Source organism: Ovis aries, chromosome Y (assembly GCF_016772045.2).
Source record: "Ovis aries strain OAR_USU_Benz2616 breed Rambouillet chromosome Y, ARS-UI_Ramb_v3.0, whole genome shotgun sequence".
NCBI lineage: Eukaryota > Metazoa > Chordata > Mammalia > Artiodactyla > Bovidae > Ovis > Ovis aries.
The window spans coordinates 21,218,494-21,227,184 of record NC_082741.1 but is presented as its reverse complement, the minus strand read 5'-3'; positions in this window follow the sequence as shown (position 1 = coordinate 21,227,184).

Below are 8,691 nucleotides of genomic sequence, written 5' to 3'. Positions count from 1 at the left end.
AGAATTTTGGTCAGCAGAGTGATGCCTTACCTTTTTTTTTTTTTTTTTCTTTTTTAATGCTGTCTATGATTGCCATAGCTTTCTTCCAAGGAGCTAGCTTCCTTTGATTTTGTGGCTACATTCACGATCCTCAGTGATTTTGGAGTCCAAGAAAATCAAACGTGCTGTTATTTTCAGTTGTTCACCATTTCCTTGCCATAAAGTGATGGGACCAGACGTTGTGATCTTCGTCTTTTGAAATTTGAGTTTTAAGCCAGCCTTTCACTCTCCTCTTTTGCCACCATCAAGAGGCTCTTCACTTTCTGCCCTTAGGGTGACATCATCTGCATATCTGAGGTTGTCGCTGTTTCTCCAGCAATCTTGATTCCAGATTGTGCTTCATCCGGCCCAGTGTTTTTCATGATGTACTCTGCGTTTAAGTTAAATAAGCAGGGCAACAGTATATAATCCTGACGTACTCCTTTCCCTATTTGGAACCAGTCGCTTGTTCCATGTCCAGTTCTAAGTGTTGCTTCTTGACCTGCATACAGATTTCTCAGGAGGCAGGTCAGATGGTCTGGTATTCCCATCTCTTTAAGAATTTTCCAGTTTGTTGTGGTTCACACAGGCAAAGGTCTCATCACTTCATGGAAAATAGATGAAGAAACAATGGAAACAGTGACCGAATTTATTTTCTTGAGCTCCAAAATCACTGCAGATGGTGACTGCAGCCACGAAATTAAAAGATGCTCACTGCTTGGAAGAAAAGTTGTGACAAAGCTAGGCAGTGTTTTAAAAGAAAGAGACATTACTTTGCCAACAAATGTCCATAAAGTCAAAGCTATGGTTTTTCCAGGAGTCAGGTACAGATGGAGGAGCTGCACCATAAAGAAGGCTGAGTGCTGAAGAATGGATCCTTTCAAACTGTGGTGCTGGAGAATGGAGAAGACTCTTGAGAGTCCCTTGGACTGCAAGGAGATCCAACCAGTCAATCCTAAGGGAAATCAACCCTGAATCTTCAGTGGAAAAACTGATGCTGAAGCTCCAATACTTTGGCCTCCTGAAGGGAAGAGTCAGCTCATTGGGAAAACAAAACAAAACAAAACCCTTGATCCTGGGAAATATTGAAGGCAGCAGCAGAAGGCATGACAGAGGATGAGATGATTGGGTGGCGTCATCAACCCAACGCAATGAGTCTGAGCAAGCCTCAGGGGATGATGATGGACATGGAAGCGTGGCATACAGAAGTTCATGGGGTCACAGGGAGTCAGACACGACTGAGCAACTGAACAACAAAAGCCAGGCAGGGTCTTTATGTACAGCTGGCTGAACCTCAATGGGGCTTTTCTGAATTTCTGGAGGTGGGTAGAACATAATTTTTTAGCCAGATCCCATGCTGCAGCATGTCTGGAATATTTTGTGCTCGTAGTCAATCTTTTTTGTGTGTTTTCTGGGTGGCACTTGGGAGTCAGTGTTCCTCACAATGATGGATGCTGTCTCTCTCAGTCCCAGCTGAACTGAACTTTGGATCATGACCTCTGTTTCAGGAGGCAACCCTGGCAAGTGCTCTGGCTGTTTGAATGACTGATGATTCTTGGTTTGGTGCTCGGTCTTTTCCTTCACGTTCAAACTTTGTAGCCAGCACGTGCAACATGGAAAGACCCTCCTGTTGCAGTTCCTCCGAGCGTGATTTACAAAGGATGTCACCTATTTGAACATTTTGAGGCAAAACAGACAAACAAATTGTTCATGTTTCCATGCCATGTTCTAAAATACGCCTCTACATTGGCAAAGGCTGACAATCTGTAAGTGCAAACACGGCAGACATAGGGCATTTTGCCAGGTTTGTGACTGTCCTTCAGGTACTGTAAGAGAACCTGATCTGTTTTGAAGGACAATTCACAGATATTACAGACCGTGGAGGGCTCCCAGGAAGCAGGGACACTTTCCATGCGACACTGCAGCTGGAACGAGGTGGGAAACTGGCGGTGGCAGTGCTGGCAGGTAGTGTGGGTTTCCCAGCTGTCACCCTTCTGCCTCTCAAGCTCCAGATGGTTCCTCAGGTGGGTCATAAACTTGACATATTTTAGAAGACTCAAGCAGCTGAGGCATTTGAAGGCTGTGTGAGTCTTCTGTTCTGGTGCCGTCTCTTGTATGCTCCAAAGTAAAAGCCATCAGATAACATTTACTCTCATCAGTGAATTTGATCCCAGATTTACTTTCATGGGATCAACAGTCTTGCTCTGACGTGCAAGAGTCAGAAAGTCCATTTTCTCCAGGCCTGACAAACTGCATGTTCCTTCTGGATCCATAAGACGGAAGCATGCCTGGCCATTGGTGCGAGTCCGTGAAAATGATGCCCCACCATGCACACGGCTCGGTGAGGTCGGGGAATCTTCCAAGGTCATAACCGTGTTTTTCCAGGAGGGATACCTGGAGGGGCCATGGTGGAGGCAGGTCCCCCTGGGATTCCATCGCTGAGTTTGGGTCTTTTGGGATTCCCACTGTTAAAATTCACATCTGAAGTGGGACACCGCTTTGAATTAAGAGGGCTTTCATCCTTGCCTCCTAATGAGAGAACGGCTCGAGAGAGACAGGGAGGCCGCAGAGAGAACGATTCTGAATTGTGAAGGACAGTTTCCGGCGAGCTCGTTTTCTAATCAGGTTTAGATGAAGGCTCCGAAATAATAGAACTGCCTCTTCCTCCCCATACACACTGAGAAACTGGTGATACGGCAGCTGGCTCTGATGCTGGGGTCCTAAGATTTGCAGGTTGCCACCTGCAGGAGGGATCCGGATTCACGTGGTCCTTCATTCTTCTTGAAGATGAGTCCCTGGTCACTCTGTTCAAAACGTTAGAAATGACTGGCTTTGAAGTTGAAATCACTCTGACAAAGAAGGTTTCAGCATCCTCCTTGACGTGCTCCACTCCAACAAAGATGACCTCAGCATCGTCATTGTCCTCACCTCTGGATTTGGACACGGCGGTCTTTTTCTCGGGTTGTGGTGGTGCTTGTGCTTCCTCACACGGGAAGAGATGGGCCATTTTGCAACCACTTGTGGCTTCAAGTGGCCCCTTCTAGTGTTTTTCTCCCCCTAAAAGCAATCACCAGGCAAGGTCATCCCCTCTGATCTCAGGTGTCAGTCTCTGTGGTTTCAGGTCACCCTCAGTTGGTCACCGAGAATATTAAATGGAAAACTCCAGAAATATACAACTTACGCATTTTAAGCTGCAGGTAATTCTGAGGAGAGTGATTGGAATCTCACACCATCCTGCTTCCTCCTGCCCAGAATGTGAATCGTTCCTTAGTCCTGAACATCCCACGCGTCTGTCACTCGGTTACCACAATGACTGTTGAGATGCCACAGGGCTTGTGACCAAGTTTTCCTTACTTTACTCAATAATGGCCCCAAACCGTAAGTGGAGGGATGCTGTCCATTGACATATGCCAGAGAAAAATCCATTAAGTGCTACCTTTCAGTGAAAAGATCCAAGTTCTCAATTTGATATAAAAGAGAAAGAAACAATGTATGCTGAGGTTGCTAATATCTGTGGTGAATGTGAAGAAGAGAAAATAAATCTGGGTTAGTTTTGCTGTCAAACCTCCAACTGCAAAAGGTATGGACACAGAGCGTAGTAAGTGCTTAGTTAGGGTGAAAAAAAATCGCTCAATTAGTACAGTAGTATATTTTACATAGCGACTACACTCACAACACTTTTATAAAAGTATATTGTTATAATTGTTCTATGTTATTATTACACCTTCCCTGGTGGCTCAGATGGTAAAGTGTCTGCCTACAATTCGGGAGAGCCAGGTTCAATGCCTGGGTCAGGAAGATCCTGTGAAGAAGGAAATGGCAATCCAGCCCAGAATTCTTGCCTGGGAAATCCCATGGACAGAGGAGCGTAATAAGCGGCACTCCATGGGGTCGCAAAGAGTTGCACACGACTGAGCGACTTCACTTTCACTTTCCTGTTATTTTTAGGCAGTGGCTATCTCTTACTGTGCCTCTATACAGTAGACTGCATCACAGGTGTGTTTGTATAGAAGAACCATTGTGTACATAGAGTTTGATACTGTGTGAGGTTACCGATGTCCCCTGGGGGTCTTGAAACTTACTGTCTGCCGATAAGTGGTGATGATTATATTTCTTTCAAAAGACAAAATTAGTACCTGGTTGAATCACTGGCTGAAACATTGAGATAACTATTAGCACCCTTAGACATAAGGAAACATCTCAAAGTCAGTGAAATGACATGACCGTTTTAAACTTCCTTCTCCAGCCAACACTTTTGCCTTGACTCCCCATGGTGGCCCCCGTGTTCCTCTTAAACTCTGCAGGAGAGTTGGTAGGCACCATTTTGCTTACAGATCTACAATCTCACTCAGAAATGCTGACCGACAGAAAATGTCCAAAAGAGCCCCCAGCTGTCACTTGGGGGTGCCTCTCACTCCCTCCACTTTCCGAGTCCAGAAGGCACCATAGTCTATACATGGATCCAAAATATTTTCTTTAAATCCCAGCCATTTCTAATAGCAGGACTTGAACCTGCCTCATGCTGGCAACTCTCTCTCTCTCTCTCTCTCTCTCTCTCTCTCTCTCTCTCTCAGAGAGGGAGAGCATTTACACTGTACTTGAAACTACTTCCACAGCATCAACATTGTATTAGGTATTATACGGATGTGGAGATGGTTTAAAACATGTGGGAGTATCCCCTTATGTTACATGCAAAGACTGTACCATTTTATGTAATGGACTTGATCACCCATTAATTTTGGTGTCTCCAGGTGCAGGGTTCCCAGACCCAATCTCCCAAGGGTACCAAGGAGGGAGGGACGGGACTTCTCAAGACTTCTACTGCTCCCCCTGCCTTGGATGCTGTCTCAATTACCAGCACCCAACTCCTGAGCTGCCTCGGTCCACAGTTTCTCTGCCAGGCTTTCCTGACCATGATGTCAGAAATCACAGCCTCCCCCAACTCACATGCCATTTTCCCCTCCAGAGCTATCGGGCTGCTGTATTTTGGTTTCTAGAACAACATGGAGTGTCTGTCAGTGCTACATGCCTGCTGCAGAAATAAACAGTAACTGTTATGAAACAATCATTTACCTGTACCTCAAGCTCGGCCCACTCATTCCTGGCTCCCCAGGTACTTACACTTGATCTTAGCCAAAAGGCTGAGAAGCAATTTCTCCAAGCATTTGATGACTTCCAAATCTGAATGGATTAAAACTATCAGGCAAGAGAGAAAGTCAGCCAGTATGTAGCTGGATGCTGACAGGGGCAGCGGTGCTCCTTGAAATTAAAGGTTTGTAACACAGTTTCTCTCCATATAATACATTTGTTGATAGCTTCCATGCCATTAACACGTTTCGTAGACATTAAAGGCCATTCTAAAGTTTACATTTGGCCATTTGTGATACCAGATCACATTTCATCAGTAGCATATCATAGTTTGTTTGCTTGTGTGTAAATGATGTCCCTAGCGGTAAAGGTCCCTCCTGCCAATGCAGAAGACCTAAGAGATGCAGGTTCCATCTCTGGGTCAGGAAGACCCCCTGGAGGAGGGCATGGCAACCCACTGCAGTATTCCTACCTGAAGAATCGTATGGACAAAGAAGAATCGTGGGCGACAGTCCATAGGGTTGCAGAAAGTCTAGCATGACTGAAACAACTGAACACACACGCAGACATATGTATATAAATATATATTTTACAGTGGTATGAAAAATAGTGCTGTGGGACCTCCCCGGTATTCCAGTATTTAAGACTTCTCACTTCCAGGCCAGGGACACAGCTTCAATCCCTGGTCAGGGACCTGTGATCCCACATGCCACTGGGTGTGGCCAAAGGTAAATGGAATAATGTATCTTACAGCTGATGTCATCTTAGATTTATTGAAGATTTCTATTTTTCATAAGCAGAATCCAGCCTACTAAATTCATGTCACAAGTCACTAATGGCATGCTAGCTGCATTATATAGGCAAGTGGTTTAGACAGGGATTGACAAATCGGCTTGCTTCCCGATTGTTTTTTTTTTTTTTTTTTTTTTTAATTTTTAAAAACGTTTAACATTTTTTACATTGATGTTTAATTTTGGCAAAAACAAAGGAAAGGTTTGTGACGTGTGAACATTATATGATATCTAAATTTCAGTGTCACAAAGAAAGTTTTATTGGAACACAGACGTGATCATTTGCCTCTGCCTGAGGCTATTTCACCCTGCTAATGGGAGAGACCTCATGGCCCTTAATGCCTGGTTACTCTCTAGCCCTTAGCAGAGAAATTTTGCAGACTCATGGCTGCAGAGAACAAAAGGAAGCATTCCAAACCCCATGGCTCACCAGCTCCTGAAGTCCAGTTGACTCAGTGCAGCTAAACACTTCCTACTCTGAGACCAAGTGGAGGGTGAAGCTGGAGTGTCTTTGTCTCCACGTCCCAGAAAGATTTCTCTGGGAATAGCAGCACCGCTTCCTGTGTCCAGTGTCCGTGAAACTCCTCCCTGGCTCTCCAAAAGCCTTTTCCCAGTGAGGCGGCATCAGGAGATTCCACGCCTTTTAAAGCCCATTCGAGTCCAATCCATAGTACCCAAACCAGGCTCCAATCAGGTTTCTGAACCAGTTTTTCCCCATAGGATCTTTCAACTAGAAACCTTTCTAGCAAAATGTTGGAGAGGGGAAAGAATCTGAGTGGGGCTTCAGGGCCCCTCCCAGGGGCTATTTTCCAGGTCTCAGTGTGGTGAGAGTCCCCACTTGCATCTCCAGCATCCAGAGGCCCACCACCTTATCTCCAGTTTATCTGAGTCTTTAGATATTTGGGGTTCAATAGCTCAAGGGCAAGGGAAGGTGGTCCACACAGCTATTCCAACAGGGCATGGGCTGATGTCAGGAACCTAAAAAGTCAGGAGTTCTCTTCCAATGGCAAAAAATTCTCCAGCTGCAAACAGCGAACCCCTGTCCTCTTCCGAGGGCAAGGGGGTGGGTTGGGGAGGAGGCAGGGTGAGGAGGGCAGGAAGCAAGCTTACTCCCAAGTGATCTGCACTTGAAGGCTCAGCACCCGCTGGATTCCCAGGGTCCTCACTGTGAATCTACATGCTGAACCCCAGGAGCTTTTTCTAGGCGGGGGCTCATGCGTTCTTAAACCACGTCAGGGGTGTCAGGTCACACCCTCACCGCCCTCCTGCACCCTTCCCCCCTGACTCGCCCTCTTCTCTGTCCTCCTTTGCAGCACCTAGATTATATCTCAAGCTTTCCCTCCCACTGCCTTTACAGCCCTGTGCACACAGATTCGTGGGTTTCAGAGAGGGTTTCAGAGAAGAAATACGTGTATTTCCATTCGTTATAAGGTAATAGAGTCACTGAATTCGAACAAAAATGATGTCCACTAATGAACGTGATCTCAAATGCTGTGATCAGATACACCATCAAAGACACCATTATCATCAAATCAACATGTTCTCCCCTTAAACTTACAGAAGGTATGTCCATTACATCTCAATGAACCAGGGAAAAAAGAAGAAAAACTGACCATTAGAAAGAGCTCGTTTTAGACTCTTTTAAGAAGCATGATGGCCAGTGTTGTGCCTAGGAGCTCAGCTGTGTCTGACTTTTTGCGACCCCATGGACTGCAGCCAGCCAGCCTCCTCTACCCGTTGAGTGCACCAGGGAAAATTGCTGGAGTGGGTTGCCATGTCCTCCAATGTCGGTAAGTATCAGAACCCAGGGCTAGGGATTTCCTGGCGGTCCAGTGGTTGAGGATCTGCCTTCCAATGCTGGGAATGTGAGTTTAATACGTGGTGGGTAAGATCCCACATGCCAGAGGGCCGTAGAACGGACAAAGGATCCTGCATGACACGGCTAAGCCCCGAAGAAGCCAAATAAGTGAATAAAACGGAATATTTTTAAAACTCTATGCTCTTTACGTTCTTCTGGATATGTTTGAAAGCATGATATTAACAGTTTTATTTATTTATGGACACACCATGAGACTTCCTGCAGGAGCTTAGTTTCCTGACCAGGCGCTGAACCCCGGTCACTAGACTGAAAGCATTAAACACTAAGTGCTGGCTTGCCAGGCAATTCCTAGTTTGATTTACTTAAAAGGGTTTATTTTGATTGTATGCCAAAAGGTACATCCTTTGCAGTGTTTACACTTACAACAGAAATATTTTGGGTGTCAGTTTTAAAATGTTTGCAAATACTTAGGGGAGGGGAAGAAACATTTTGACTACAGACTTATGCTTCTAGGCCTCCCTGATGGCTCAGAGAGTAAAACATCTGCCTGCAGTACAGGAGACCAGGGTTTAATCCCTGTGTCAGGAAGATCTGCCGGAGAAGGAAATTGCTCTCCACTCAAGTATGCTTGCCTGGGGAATTCCATGGACAGAGGAGCCTGGTGAGCTACTATCCATGGTTTGGCAAAGTGTCAGACACAACTGGATAACTAACACTTTCACTTTCATATGCTTCTGAAGATTGCTCAAATCTCAGAATCTCCTGGGACATTATTAAACACAGAGATTCCAGGGCTGCATATCACACCTAAGAAATTCAAATTGCCCTAGGAGAGGACCTGCGAACCTGAAAACGCAAAGCTCGCCTCACTTGATTCTGAAGTGAAGTGAATCCCAGGGTGTAAAGTCATCCAGTACTTTGGGAAAGGTTGATCTCTGGTGGCTCAGCAGTAAAGAATCCACCTCTTAATGCAGG